Source organism: Papio anubis, chromosome 6 (assembly GCF_008728515.1).
Source record: "Papio anubis isolate 15944 chromosome 6, Panubis1.0, whole genome shotgun sequence".
Classification (NCBI taxonomy): Eukaryota; Metazoa; Chordata; class Mammalia; order Primates; family Cercopithecidae; genus Papio; species Papio anubis.
Window position 1 is genome coordinate 21,659,482 of NC_044981.1, and position 16,540 is coordinate 21,676,021.

Sequence of the window (16,540 nt, forward strand, 5' to 3'; positions counted from 1 at the left end):
TTTTTTTTGGACTTTTCAACCTACATGTGAATGTGTATTTATGCTTCCTGTGACCCGCTCCACTTACAGAAGTCAGAAGCTTTGTATATAAAGTATTATTATGTAGAGATGATAATAATGTGTTTTCTGACTCAAAGCCATTCTCTAATAATCATCTAGCACTTATTTCTCAAAGTGCTTTTTCATCTGTTTTCCCCGTTGAGCTACAGAGCCTGGGAGGCATTACCGTTGTTTCATGGATTTGAGGAAATGTAAACACAGGGAAGTTAGTGCCTCACCACAAGTCTTAGTATAAGCAGGACTGGAACCCGTGATTTCTGGGTCCTGAGTTAACATTCTTTTTTTGTTTGTTTGTTTTTTGAGACCGAGTCTCACTGTGTCGCCCAGGCTGGAGCACAGTGGCACGGGCTTGTCTCGCTGCAATCTCCACCTCCCAGGTTCAAGTGATTCTTCTGCCTCAGCCTCCCAAATAGCTGGGATTACAGTCACTCACCACCTGTGAGTGCCTGGTTAACTTTTGCGTTTTTAGAAGAGACAGGGTTTCACCATGTTGACCAGGCTGGTCTCAAACTCCTGATCGCAAGTGATCTGCCTGCCTCGGCATCCCAAAGTGCTGGGATTGCAGGCATGAGCCACCGCATCGGCTTACACTCTACACCATATAATGTTTGAACTTTTGGCCAGGCGTGGTGGCTCATGCCTGTAATCCCAGCACTTTGGGAGGCCGAGGCGGGCAGATCACTTGAGGTCAAGAGATCAAGACCATCCTGACGAACATGGTGAAACCCCGTCTCTACTAAAAATACAATAACAAAATTAGCCAGGCGTGGTGGCGGACGCCTATAGTCCCAGCTACTCGGGAGGCTGAGGCAGGAGAATAGCGTGAACCCGGGAGGAGGTGGAGCTTGCAGTGAACCGAGATCGCGCTGCTGCACCCAGCCTGGGCAACAGAGCAAGACTCTGTCTCAAAAAAAAAAAAAAAAAAGTTTGCACTTTCATGACTGGGCTTGACACTAAAACTTTTGTGTAAAGAGAAAAAACAATCAATTACATGAATGTAAGAAGGAATAATAAGGTACCACCACCACCAAGATAACTGAAGTTTTGACTTGCTGTCCAAATGTTTTGGCATTATGTAGCCATAGCGTGAACATAAAAAGAATTGAATACAAATGTTAAATTAAAATAATTCTAAACCAGGCCATGCTTGTCATTACAGCTAGCAAATACAGAAGGTCAGTTTGAAAAGCTAGGAATCATTGGGTTAATCAGTCATAACACACCTTTCCTGAAGCTTATCAGCTTATCAGGGCATTCAGTTTCCCTATTTGTAAAAAGAGACTGAAAATTATTTATGCCCTGATTCCTGTGCTACATTTTACATAAATGTAAAAGATGAAACTGAATTTTTGAGATAACTGCTCTACAGGAACTAAGGGTAGAAAAACTAAATTAATGAAAGGAGAGTTGAGATGAGCACACACAATGTTTACCTTCTCACCTTGAATAGATGCTAGAGACGAGCAGCAAGTCTGGCTTTATGCTTCTGAGGAGTCAAGCAAAGAGGGAACCTGATTAATGGCAAGATTTATCCATAAGATTAAAGCCAAACTATAGGTGAAACACTTTTTGATCCTAAAACCTGTGAAATATTTCTCCTATGGATTCTCATAAAGAGGACATGGTACGATAGAGTGAAAAATGTCCTTGGCAACATCACTACAATAGACACAAAAAGAGCTTTCATGTTTCCAGTTCTTTGATATCCTTCAGTAAAGGCCAGTGGTGTAACACCAAGGCACATTCTACAAGGGGTCACTGAGGATCTGTGTTCTGAAGTCCTAATTTCATGTGTGGTAAAAATAATGGGAATATAATAACATTTGAGCTCAAACTCAATTTCAAAACATAGCTAAAATGCTTAAGTGTTTATAGTAAACTTTATCAAATTCCATGTATGCAGCCTACATAAATAACGGTGTATGGAGACACAGCAGGGGGTGAGAGAAGAGCAGTTACCTTACCATGACCTTGCCATGAAAGCATAACACAATGGGTCGGATATTCTTCTGAGCAAGTTTCCCTGAGGCAGATAGTTTAGGGAAAAAGATTACAGTGGGTTGGATGGCAGGAGAATTTGTTGGATAAGTAAGCAGGTGAACGATGAAGGTAATTAGATAATGGATTAATATCAAAGTAGAGGGAAATTTTTAACGTCCTTCCTCAGGGCTCTCACCAGAACTTATTAATCCCTTTATGAAATCAATAACTTGGCTAAAGGTATGGAATTTATGATTGGCAGATTTATCATATTAGATCTAAGTGCCAAAACAAACAAAAAAATTCTCAGCAGATTAGAGTGATGAGATAATGCTATCAAGATCAACATCAACAAAGATGAAAAAAAAGGTCACATGTTTTTGACCTGCTAGAAGGGGAAACACTGTTCTTGATATTTTTCCCCAGTCTCTCCATGTCATTCTTCAAATTAAACAAACATTGCATTGAATGCCTGTTGTGTGCCAGGCACTATGCTAGGTACTAGAAATACGATGATAAATAAGGCACACACCCTAGCAAGGAAGACATATATAGGAAACACCAGACTGTGCGTATTAGTTCCTTCTTGCATTGCTATAAATAAGTACCTGAGACTGCGTAATTATAAAGAAAAAAGGTTTAATTGACTCACGGTTCCTCAGGCTGTATAGGAAGCATGATGCTGGCATCTGCTTGGCCTTTGGTGAGGTCTCAGGAAACTTGCAATCATGGCAGAGGGTGAAGAGGAAGCAAGCAAGCACGTCTTACATGGCCAGAGCAGGAGGGAGACAGGGGCAGCGGTGGTGGGGGCTGGTGGAGGGAGGGCTACATACTTTTTTTTTTTTTTTAGACGGAGTTTGCTCTTGTTGCCCAGGCTGGAGTGCAATGGTGCAATCTCGACTCATCGCAACCTCTGCCTCCCAGATTCAAGCGATTCTCCTGCCTCAGCCTCCCAAGTAGCTGGGATTACAGGCATGCACCACCATGCCCGGCTAATTTTGTATTTTTAGTAGAGACGGAGTTTCTTCATGTTGATCAGGCTAGTCTCGAATTCCTGACCTCAGGTGATCCGCACGCCTTGGCCTCCCAAAGTGCTGGGATTATGGGCCCAGCCTGGTGCTACATACTTTTAAACCACCAGATCTCATGATTACTCATACTATCATAAGAATGGCATGAAGGGGATGGTGTAACCAATTCATGAGAACTCCACCTCCATGATCCAGTCACCCCCCACCAGGCCCCACCTCCAACACTGGGGATTACAACCCCACATGAGATTTGGTGGGGACACAGATCCAAACCATATCAGCATGTAAGTGTCGTAATGAAGATGAATTAGGTACAATTGTGGCATGGAGTGTGGGGAGAGTTCAGTTCCTGGCAAGCTGAAGATCAGGAAAGGCTCCAATGAGAAGGCGAGCCCAAGTTAAAAAATAGACCTTCACTAGGCCTGGGCCTTGGGGAGTGGAGTGGTAACAGACAGAACAACACAGGAGAGGTGTATTCAGGGAGCTATGAGTGACTTTGTTTGGATGGAGATGTTGATGTGTGGGGAGGGGAGATGGTAGGCAATGATGTAGTGAGGGTAGATAAGGCCATTAGAGAGGAAACTGAGTTTGGACTCTGGCAGTGGAGAGAGCCATTGATTGATTTTTATTTTTATTTTTCTTACAGACAGGAATAATGTGATCGCAATGGCATTTTTATAAAGGTCACTCTGGAATAGTGCTTCCAATGGTTTGGACATGGTGCTAGGGTAATTATGGAGAAGGAAACCAATTTGGAGTCTGCATTAGTCTGCTTGGGCTGTGATAGCAAAATATTGCAGATATAGACTAGGGGGCTTAAACAATGGAATATTAATTTTCTCACAGTTGTGGACATTCGAAGTCCCAGATCAAGGTCTGGCAAGGTCGGTATGTGGTGAGGGTTCTCTTTCTGGCTTATAGATGGTCAACTCCTCACAGTGTCCTCCCATGGCCTTTCGTCTGTGCATGCTCATGGAGAAAAAAGAAATGAGAGAGAGAGAGTTCTGATGTCCCTTCTTATAAGGGCACTAATTCTAGGGGATCAGGGCCCCACCCTTATGACCCCCTTCAACCTTAATTACTTCCTTAGAGTTCCTGTCTCCAAATATAGTCACACTAGGGGTTAGGGTTTTTGATGGTTAATATTAAGTGTCAACTTGACTGGATCGAAAGATGCAAAGTATTGTTCCTGGGTGTGTTTGTGAGGGTGTTACCAGAGGAGTTTAACATTCGAGTCAGTGGACTGGGAGTGGAAGACCCACCCTTAGTGTGGGTGGGCACCATCCAATTGGCACCCAGCACAACTAAAAAAGCAGACAGGAAAAGGTGGAATCAGCTGGCTTGCTGAGTCTTCCAGCTTTCGTCTTTCTCCCATGCTGGATGCTTCCTGTCCTAGAATGTCAGACTCTGAGTTCTTTGGCCTTTGGACTCTTGGACCTACACTAGTGGTTTGCCAGGAGCTCTCTGGTCTTCAGCCACAGACTGAAAGCTGCACTGTCAGCTTCCCTACTTTTGAGGCTTTGGGACTTGGATGGAGCCACTACTGGCTTCCTTGGTCCTTAGCTTGCAGATGGCCTATTGTGGGACTCCTTCACTCTGTGATGGTGAGTCAATTCTCCTTAATAAAAACCCTTTTGATTCGACTCCAATGAGTGGAGGAACACCAGGGTTCTTCGTCTTGAGTCGGATTAGATAAAATGACACGGACACACGTGGAGTGGTTTTAAGGAGCAGAGAGTTTAATAGGCAAGAAGGAAGGGAGAAGATGGAAGAAGCTCCACTATACACAAACAGAGGAAGGGGGGCTCCAAAGCAGAGAGAGGAGACCCTGTGTGCCACGGATACCAGTCAGGTATATGAAGAGGCTGGAGGAGGCGATGTTTGACTTGCATGGGGCTCAGGGGATTGCTTTGACCAGGCATGTCATTCAGGTAGCCAGTGAAAAAACCGGCCCTCCCACCCTATTCTGTTAATATGCAAATGCAGGGAGCCATGATGTTTTGCACACGTGGGGAAACCTGGGGGTGGCCATGTTGCCAGGCACATGTCCGGGCAAGGGCAAGGAGGCTGCAAGAATCGCCATGTTTGGGTGGACCCAGTTTCTAATGGCCTACATTTGCATATCAAAGGTTGCTGGCCTGGCTCTAAGAGCCTGGACTTTCCAGCTAGACAAGAAACGTTTCGGGAGCAGCTTTAAAAACGAAAACTTTACAAGGACTGCTTTTCCTCTCTATCTGCCTAAAATAATTTCATAATAACTCCTACCAAGCTTTCATATATACATCTATCCTATTCGTTCTGTCCTTCTGAAGAACCCTAATACAGGCTTCAACATATGAACTTGGGGGGTACACAAACATTCAGTCTGGAGACCATTACAATTGTTTAGGTAAAAGAGGATGAGGGCCTGAACTAAGTAGTTAGAGGGTAGGTGGGGAAGGATGTCAGCGATGCTAAGGAAATGCAATGAAAGGGAGGATTCTTTGCTGATGTAGGCAATGGCCAGGGCAGGGAGGGGAGAGTGGAGAGCACAGGGTAGCTCCCACATGTTTTGTTCTCTTACAGGTTAGATGGTAGTACTGCTAAGAAGAATAAAGATTGTGGGGGAGGCTTTCTGATGTTGGAAAAATGCTGGCCAGGGGAAGTGGCTCATGCCTGTAATCCCAGCACTTTGGGAGGCTGAGGTGGGCGGATCACTTGAGGTCAGGGATTTGAGACCATCCTGGACAACATGGTGAAACCCTTGTCTCTACTAAAAATACAAAAATTAGCCGGCTGTAATCGCAGCTACCTGGTAGGCTGAGGCAATGAGAATTGCTTGAAACCAGGAGGCGGAGGTTGCAGTGAGCCGAGATTGCGCTATTGCACTCCAGCCTGGGCCTGGGTGGCAGAGTGAGACTCTGTCTCAAAAAAAAAAAAAAAAATAGAAAAATTGCTGACAAGATCCGTTTAAGATATGTTAAGTGTGCGATATCTGTGAGACATGTGCTGGAAACATGGAGTGGGTAGTTGCAGTTATAAGTGTTTGTTTCAAGAAAGAATAACTTGGGCTGGAGGTACAGAGACGGGAGTCATCAGCACTCAGGGCCACATTGGATGCAATTGGCTTGGATAGACAGGTGAAGAATAAGAAGAGAAAAGGACCAAGGATTGTTCTTGGAGAGAAACTGTACATTGAGACACCAAAAATTCTTGCTAATTGTCTTATTACTTCATTTTAAAGCCGGGAGAGGCTGGGTGTGGTAGCTCACGCCTATAATCCCAGCACTTTGGGAGGCCAAGGCGGGCAGATCACTTGAATTCAGGAGTTCAAGACCAGCCTGGCCAACATGGCGAAATCCCATCTCTATTAAAAATACAAAAATTAGTTGGGCATAGTAGTGCACGCTTGTAATCCGAGCTATGTGGGAGGCTGAAGCACGAGAATCACTTGAACCTGGGAGGCAGAGGTTACAGTGGGCTGAGATCACGCCACTGTACTCCAGCCTGGGTGACAGAGCGAGACTACATCTCAACATAAATAAATAAAGGAATAAATCAATAAAGCAAGTTAGGAGAAAGACTATAGAAATACTTTTGGATTAATAATTTATATTTTTCCATATCAGGCTCTCACCCACATTCTTAACAATTTTGTCTGAGCACATACCCACTTCTATTGTTGACTCAAAGTGATATTTTTTGCTAATAAATGAGAGAAGCCTCTGGAAGCTGCTGTAACAGGTAAAGGATTATACTTAGCTGCAAATTTAACCTCTGTAATTCCAGCTGCAGAATGAAGTCATTTATTACATGGAAAAATTGCTGGCTCTGAAAGAGAAGACAAATGGTTGCCTCTTTGCCCTAGTTTAAATAGGATGATGGCCCTTGTGTATTCCCCAAAGATGAAGATCTGACCACCTGTGAGCCAGGCTGGGAAGGTCTGTTATCAGAGTCCCTGCCTGTGCTCTGAATTCAGGGGTTTGTTTCCAGATCTTTTTCTGAAGACTCAGCTTGCCAGCAAATAAAAAGCAAATGTAACAAATAAAGAGAGAAAAAACTACTACAAAACTGAAGGAAACCTCATATGAGATTTACATAAACCAGAAGGAAAAGTAAGTATCAAAACTGAGTATATAGAGCAGGCAATAACCCATGCAAATGTACAAGATTGCCTATTCCAAATAGGTAGAGAAAGTGTGATCAGTGTAATCATTCATACACAGGGCAATACATTAGAAAGCACGGGATAGAAAGCAGGTAGCTGGGGGAAAAGCCACCTTGTTTATCCCTTATGCTCCTCAGTTGTGTCTATTGGTGATAGGCTTCCCAGATTGAGTAAGTCAAAGCTATAATAAAAATGCCTCTCAGCTTTTATGCCTAGGATAACCTTGAGCTTTTTGTGTTTTGTTTTAGCCCAGAGGAGAAAGTCTAATAATACCTCTCTCTACAAAACAAAATATTCACCAGTTCTATTCTTGTTTAAGGCTGTTATCATCTCAAATAAGTATTTCCATAGGAAAAATAAAAAGTCATGGCAAAGTTACGTGAATTTTGGAGCACAAATATGATGCAGAATCAAAAGAAAACAGGTAAGAGTATTTCCATTCAATTCTACTGCCTTTGGGGTAAAGACTATCTAAGTCAGGCATAAGGGATAAACGTTATGCAACAGAAAGCCAGGAGTGGAACCCCCAAATAATGCCATTTAGCATCATTAGAATAGGATCAGGATCTTTTTTTCTCCCAGGAAGTTAAAAATATTTCTCCTGCATAATCATGTTAGCCTGAAGACTGCTTTGTATCTACATAGGGTGATCATCCAAGAACATGAGTTTGTAATCAGAAGTTGTGATGTACTTTTTACTGAAAAAGGTACCACCCATTCATCTAACTAATGCCAAGGTTTCAGAGAAAGCTCTATAATGGATAGAAAACTGATTCCACATGAAGTGTATATTATAACAGCACGAATGTTAGGACAGTTATCTGATAGGATCTAGGAGTGCAAAAGCAGGACTGCAAAGGTGCTGGGGAGGAAAGGAAATAAACATCTGTAGGAAGAAATATTTCAATCTATATTTGAAAGATATTGGCTGGGCGTGGTGGCTCATGCTTGTAATCCCAGCACTTTGGGAGGCCGAGTTGGGCGCATCGCTTGAGCTCAGGAATTCAAAACCAGCCTGGGCAATATGGTGAAACCCTGTCTCTACAAAAAATACAAAAAAAACTGGCTGGGCATGGTGGCACTCGCCTATAGTCCCAGCTACTCAGGAGGCTGAGGTGGGAGGATTGCTTTAGCCTGGGAGGTCAAGTCTGCAGTGAGCTGAGATCACACCACTGCACTCCAGCCTGGGCAACAGAGCAAGACCCTGTCTCAAACAAAAAAAAAAAAAAAGAAAAAAAGAAAGAAAGTAGTGCTGCTGATTCGGAAGTCTAGTTTCTGGTGTAACTTATGTAGATCAGAGGTCTCTTGAGAATTTGTGTAGCTTTTGTTTTCAATGCCCATCATCCTTAAGGAAGATCATTTATGGAAGTTTCAGACCTTTATAGCTGAGAAGAAAAGCTGAGAATCAAAAGGAAATTTACCATCTACTATCTCACTGCTTTAACTTTCTTTCTAAACGATAGAACTCAATAAATGTCAGCTGTTTTTACTTGTCAGGTTTATCTGGTAAGCACTTTACATTTTGGATGACATTTTATCTTTACAGTCTTGCGATGCAGGTGGTGATATGTTGTTTTACACATGGTAACAGAGGTTCAAAATGCTGAAGTAGGCCGGGCGCGGTGGCTCAAGCATGTAATCCCAGCACTTTGGGAGGCTGAGGCGGGCGGATCACAAGGTCAGGAGATTGAGACCATCCTGGCTAACAGTGAGAACCAAGTCTCTACTAAAAATACATCTAAAAATTAGCGAGACAGGTGGCCCGAGGCAGCCTGTAATCCCAGCTACTCGGGAGGCTGAGGCAGGAGAATGGCCCGGAGGCCGGAGGTGAGGAGATTGCAGTGAGCGAGATCCGGCCACTGCACTCAGCCCTAGGCTGACAGAGCTAGACTCCGTCTCAAAAAAAAAAAAAAAAAATGCTGAAGTAGGCCAGGTGCAGTAGCTCACACCTGTAATCTCAACACTTTGAGAGACTGAGGCAGGTGGATCACTTGAGGCCAGGAGTTGGAGACCAGCCTGGCCAACATGGTGAAATCCTATCTCTACAAAAAATACAAAAAAAAAAAAAAATTGCTGGGTGTGGTGGCACATGCCTGTCATCTCAGCTGCTTGGGAGGCTGAGGCATGAATGAGAATCGCTTGAACCGGGAGGTGGAGGTTGCAGTGAACCGAGATTGCACCACTGCACTCCAGCCTGGGTGACAGAGCAAGACTCTGTCTCATAAAAGAAGAAAAAAAAGCGAAGTAATCTGATCATAAGCACAAAGCAAGCCAGGTTCTGCACACCAAGCAGGTGACTGAAAAATTCACACTCTTAATAAAAAATTCTATCTCCTGAGAGGATAGAGATCTGCAATGTGACCACCGAGGAGGGACACTTAGTCTAACTTGGGGGGTTCTAGAAAGGCTTCCCTTGGGAAATGAGAGCTTAAAAGAATCTGAAAGGTGAATAAGAATTAGAAACAGGAGAAAGGTAGGATAAATGTCATCAGAGAGAATAATGTGAGTAAAAGCACGTAGGCCTGCCACAGTATTGCTACAAGCAGTTTAGCATTATCAGAGTGCAGTGTGAGTCAGAGATTGATGGAAATTAAAGATTGAGGGAGGGGTAAAGAGAAAGCCGTAGCGGGAGGGCCTTGGTATGCTATGAAGCTTAGATTTTACCCTAAGAAATTAAAGTAATTAGAATAATATAGTAAAAACAACCAGTGTACAAGGAAAAACCAACAATCTGTAGGGCTTAGAAAAAAACAGGATTTCAGTCTTCTAGATACCTTTTGAGAAAGGAAAAAGACGGACTGTTCATTATTCTTAAAAATATTTTTGCAATAAAATGATCATTGCTTGGAACCAAGAAAATGAAAAACATTTCAGAACAGGCAGCTCTCCTCAGTAATGTTTCTGACTGCAGGAAAATTGTTAGGCAAGCCGTGGAGTATTTGAAACTGAATGGTAGCTATTACTGTATGTCACTTCTAGATTAAGCACTTTAGTTAAGTATCTCATTTAATCCTCATAACAACCCTATGAAGTAGGTAATTACTTCTCAGTTTCAGCAGGTAAATAAAACCAATGACTTGTCTAAAGAAATATAGTTTAAAACAAAGTAGGATGAAGACTTGCTGAGTTCCCAGTGCTAGTCAAAAAAGCCCTGCAAATTGGTAAGCCAACCATAAAGACTAAGGAGAGTTGATTATCTCTGTGGACAGATACAAAAACAAAATATACCAAAGTCTGAAAAATCCTACCCCTTTCTTTCTTTCTTTTTGATTTTTGTTTTTTGTTTTTATGATTTTTTTTTTTTTTTTTTGAGATGGAGTCTTACTCTTGTCACTCAGACTGGAGTGCAATGGTGTGGTCTCGGCTCACTGCAACCCCTGCCTCCTGGATTCAAGCGATTCTCCTGCCGCAGCCTCCTGAATAGCTGGGACTACAGGCGCGTGCCACCACATCCGGCTAATTTTAGTGTTTTTTAGTAGAGACAGGGCTTCATTATGCTGGCCAGGCTCGTCTCGAATTCCTGACCTCATGATCTGCTTGCCTCGGCCTCCCAAAGTGCTGGGATTACAGGCATAAGCCACCATGCCCAGCCTGTTTCTTTTTTCTTTTTCTTTCTTTCGTTTTTTTGTTTTTGTTTTTTTTTTTTTGAGACACAATTTCATTCAGTCCTCCAGGCTGTAGTGCAGTAGTGCGATCTCAGCTCACTGCAACCTCCACCTCCTGGGTTCAAGCAATTCTCAGGCCTCAGCCTCCTTAGTAGCTGGGATTACAGGTGCGTGCCACCATGCCCAGATAATTTTTGTATTTATTTATTTTGAGATGGAGTCTCACATTTATTTATTTATTTATTTATTTATTTATTTATTTATTTAATCATTTATTTATTTATTTATTTTAAGACGGAGTCTCACTCTTGCCCAGGCTGGAGTGCAATGGTGCAACCTCGGCTCACTGCAACCTCCGCCTCCCAGGTTCAAGCGATTCTCCTGCCTCAGCCTCCTGAGTAGCTGGGATTGCAGGTGCATACCACCACGCCTGGCTAATTTTTATATTTTTGGTAGAGATGTATATATATTATATTTTTAGTAGAGTATTTTTAGTAAAAATTAAAAATGTTTATATTTTTAATAGAGACTGGTTTTGTCATGTTGGCCAGGATGGTCTTGAACATTTTAGCTCAAGTGATTTGCCTCCTCAGCCTCCCAAAATGCTGGGATTACATGCATGAGCCACTACACCCGACCTCACTCCTTTCTTATTAATTGGTTGGTAGTCTTTTTTAACAAGATAAACTAATATTTCATAAAGAAAACAATTTACCCTGCACAGTACCATGAAACTTGAAATCCTAGAGAATACTGTGGGAAGTTCATGTGGGCTTCTGAGTAAACTTTCCAAGATCTAAAACCCATAAGGAAACCATACATGTAACTTGGCAAAGATAAATGACTGAGAGTGTCTGAACAAGTGAGAATCAACCAGGTTAGGCTACGATTACAAACAACCCTAAAATTTCAGTGGTTTGTAATAAGAAAATTTCATTTTTTTGTTCACACTAAATGATCACTGAGGGTTGACTGGTGGGTACTCAGTTTGGTACCCAGGCTAAATCAGCATCCCTATCCAGCACTGTAGCAGATGGAAAAGGGGCATGTCAAAATCACACACCAAAATCTTAAAGTTTCCACCTGGAAGAGGCAAACATAGTTCATGCTCGCATTTCATTGGCCAGGACAAATCATGTGGCCACATCTGACCCAGGGTAGGCAGGGAATTGCATTCTACCATGTAGCCAGAAAGAGATAAAAATTTGCTGAATAGCACTAATGACTACTACAGTGATAACTTCAGAAAAACAGAGGTGAAAGCAACCTAAGAAAGAAAATTCTGGGGCCGGGCGCAGTGGCTCAAGCCTGTAATCCCAGCACTTTGGGAGGCCGAGACGGGTGGATCACGAGGTCAGGAGATCGAGACCATCCTGGCTAACACGGTGAAACCCCGTCTCTACTAAAAAATACAAAAAACTAGCCGGGCGAGGTGGCGGGTGCCTGTAGTCCCAGCTACTCGGGAGGCTGAGGCAGGAGAATGGCGTAAACCCGGGAGGCGGAGCTTGCAGTGAGCCGAGATCGCGCCACTGCACACCAGCCTGGGCGACAGAGCGAGACTCCGTCTCAAAAAAAAAAAAAAAAAGAAAATTCTGGAGCTAGGAGCAGCATTAGGCGCCTATAATTATGTGAACAGTTGATGACCTATTCGTAATGGTGGCTAAGAGGATATTTAATATATCATTTCACACCTATGAAAAAATGTTGCGGCCGGGCGAGGTGGCTCACGCCTGTAATCACAACACTTTGGGAGGCTGAGGCGGGTGGATCACCTGAGGTCAGGAATTCGAGACCAGCCTAACCAATGTGGTGAAACCCCATCTCTAATAAAAACACAAAAATTAGCCGGGCGTGATGCTGCACGCCTGTAATCCCAGCTACTCAGGAGGCTGAGGCAGGAGAATTGCTTGAATTCAGGAGGCGGAGCTTGCAGTGAGCCAACATGGCACCACTGCACTCCAGCCTGGGCGACAGAGTAAGACTCTGTCGCCAAAAAAAAAAAAAAAAAGAAAGAAAGAAAGAAAAAATGTTGCATTAAGTAGTTGGCCAATTAATGCTATAAGAAGTTTGCAGAAAGACACTGTGGGATCTCTCACTGGTCATATAGTATGGGAAATGTTTATCATACTTCTTCACTCTCGTGGGGGATTTAATCAAAAGCTATGTTACTTCTGACTAATTTTTTCAACAGTGTGATTCTAACGGTATTCCTGTTGCATTGCTGATTGCCAGCATTAGACTTATGGAGCTTCTTTCTGTTTATCTAATGACTCTATGTGCAAAACTTTCACATATGACGTATGATTCTACTTATTGCTACTTAATATATTTCTTTCATATTAGTATGCTATCTAATTTTAAACTATTACATAGAAAATGAACTAGTTAACTCAAAACATTTCTCATTACTGGAATAACATCTTTTTTAGAGAAAATCGGATATCGTAACTTCATTCTCCAAATAGAACAGAGTCCTCCCTTTAGGAGGAACATATATAAGAGGTTTCTTAGGTTGTGTTTCCCCAGAAACTGACCCAAAGGGTAGGATTTGAGGGCAAGTATTGTAATCTATTTGGGATGTGATCCTGGAAAGCACTGGTGGGGAAGAGAGTAAGGAAATAAGTAGGGAAACCAGGAAGGAAGGAAGGAAGGATAGCAGGCAGGTAACACTGTTCCCTAAAGGGGAGGTTACTGCTGTGTGTACCTGAACCTCAAAAGTTGGGCACCTTTGGGAGACTAGAGTACAATTTACCGTAGTCCTAAGCTCAGTGGGAAGCTGGAGTATTTTTATGTCAACACCTTTTTTTTTTCTTTCTTTTTTGAGAGGTTGTGTTAGTTTGTTGCCCAGTCTGGAGTGCAGTGGCACTATCTAGGCTCACTGCAATCACCACCTCATGGGTTCAAGCAATTCTCCTGTCTCAGCCTCTTGAGTAGATGGATTTACAGGCACATACCACCACGCCCCACTAATTTTTGTATTTTTTAGTAGATACAAGGTTTCACCATGTGGGCCAGGCTGGTCTCGAACTCCTGCCCTCAAATGATCTACCTACCTTGTAAAGTGTTGGGATTCCAGTTGTGAGCCACCATGCCTGGCCTCAAAACCAATCTTTGATTGGTTGAGGGCTGCTCTGAGAGGAATTAACTGCTTAGCTCCTCTGGCCTGCCCCTCTGCACTGGCAAAGTGGGGTCTGGCAGCCAGAGGAAGCCCTTGAATGGGGAAGCAGAGAGGGAAGAGTAAGATGCTATTGGCCTGCCGGTAGGAAGCCCATGACATACTGTTGGAGCCCCAACCCTGTTAGTACAGAAAAGATACCTGGCTTATATGCTCTGCTATATCCATCTTTGAGCCTAGATGATGTTAATTAACTCTTTAAAAAGATATTAAAGCTCTGGTGACATCTGAGAAAAAGATGGTATGCTTTAAAAGGTAGGAGTATACAGCTCATACATTGTCCCAGCAGCCGGCTTTATTACAGAGATGGAGCTCTGATCGGTTGAAGACCAAGATTCCAGGAAGAAATCAGTTAGTTCACAAGCAGGTTGGGAAAGAGAGATACTTCAAACAGCTCTGAGAGCAATATTTCATAAAGACAGGCAGCAGGAAGAAAGCCTTCTTAAGGCCATATTGACTTTTGCACCTAGCAAATGACCCTTATTCTTCGTTCCCTGAAAAAAGAGAGAAACAAACAGTAAACATTTTCAAAGGATCGGTAATGCTTTAATAGCTCTGATTAGTAAATGGAGTATTGGGTGTTATTTCGAAGTCAAAAACCCTATCTTGGTTGATTTACCCTATAACCTGGATTTTCGAGAGGCAGCAGAATGGAATTGTCTCAAAGTACTGACTTTTCATTATTTTCCACGCAGATCCCTGAGGATAAGAGAAGGAAAGGTTTTGTCTCGGGGAGGGTAGGCTTCTCCTAAAAAGAGAATTCTGGAAGTCAACATAATTAAACAAAGAGGAAAATGTGCCAGACAGGAGTGGGTGGGGGCTGTTTTCTCTTTGTGGTTGGTTGTGGTGCGTTCAAGATTCCTCGCCTAAGATGAGGTTCCTGAGCTTCCAGTAGCCGACTGACTGCCCAAGAGACCCAGGGCTCCGCGAGGCGACGGCGCAGGTGTCGAGGCTCCCTGCAGGTGAGGAGGCCGACGCTCCAGGAGGCCCGCCCGGGCGGGCCCTGAGTCCTGCCTCACGGCTGCTCCCTGGGATCCGAGGGCGGAACGGGACGCGCAGGAACCCGGCCCGACGGGCGCGGCTCACACCCGTGCGCTTCCTGCGCCCTGGGCCTCACTTAGCGGCCAGAGCCGCGGCCCTGCGTGTTGCCGGCGGCCGCTTCTTTATCTCTTGGCCACCTCTTTCCTCTGACCCCACTGCCCAGCACTGTACGCGTCCAAACTCAAGAAACATCATTCCCTTAAGGAGCTGGGGAAAGCGCGTGCTCCGCTCGCCCTGGCACCGGGGGTCGCCCAGCTCGCGGACCGGGACGGGCGGCGCAAGAGGTGGTGCTCCCTGTCCGGGAGGGGACGGAGAAGAGGGCATCTCTGTTCCCGGGATGCAATTGTCCCGGTTTCTCCTTCTGGCCCCCTTCGCCGCGCGCACGAACTCTAGGGGAAGTTGGCTGTAAAGTTTCCGAGAGCGGCGTGGGCTGGTGCGAGTGAAGCGCTGGGCGGGGGAGGCGAGGACAGAAGCTCTCCTCGCGGCGTCTTTGTTCTGCTCTGGAGGAGAGACCTTGGCAAGGAGTCGCCGGGCGGGTGCAGGGACCTACCGCCACGACATTCCGGACCCAGCGGGAGCCCTCCCCTGAATGCCCCTCCCCCCGCAAGCCTACCCAGGACATAGCCCCCAGGTCCCCAAGCTTCCGTCTGCCTCATCCCTCTACCCCCAAACTTCATCAACCCGAAAAGATCCCAAGTCTGGGATGGGGAGAAAGGAAAGAGGGTGGAAGCAAAGGTGCGCGACAGGCTGGATACCAACTAGAGGGTGGGTGTTGGCATGGGAATGTTTTTTTCTTTTGCCCTAGAAATTGCTTCCCCATGCGGGCCCCCACTCTCTCCCATTTCCCCCGCCTCCCTGCTTTCTTTTTCTTCAATTCTAGTGAACCTAGAAGGAAAACGAGTGCTGCTCTGAGTCACTCAGCGAGCCAATGCTGTGGCCCGAAGTTGGGATCAGGGTCGAGGGGTGGGGGACCATTTGGATGGGATCCCAATTCTAGAGGTTGAGGATGACAGGAAAGAACCTGGGGAAGGGTCAGGAGCTGTCCCTGGTCCGAGACACCTGATTTGTCCAGGACAAGGCAGTGGGGGAGGGGAAGGAAAGAGGGGATGCTTGGCCGGGACGTATCGCGGCAGGGGGTAGAGGATGAGGAGGCGGTCTAGGACCCCGACTCATATCTTTGGGGTGAGCACGAGGATATGGTGTAGGGAAGAGGACGAGTGAGCAGCGCCTGGCTCTAGGGTCGGAGGGAGCCTGATCGTCCTGAGAGCCTTGCCTTCGCAGTTTGAGATTAGGAGAAGTTCGGGGCCTGAGAAGGTGGGCACGATGCTGGAGCTGGGAATCCTTCCTTGGAGCCCCTGGACCGAGTTGCGCTGCGCCTACAGCAACAGGTAGCCCCGAGGGATGGATGGAGGCCTCGGCCGAACCCCGAGCTGGCCTTTGTCCTGCCAATTAGAGGGTTCTCCAGAGGGACAGCGTGGGTGGGGGTAGGTGGGGAAGGGCG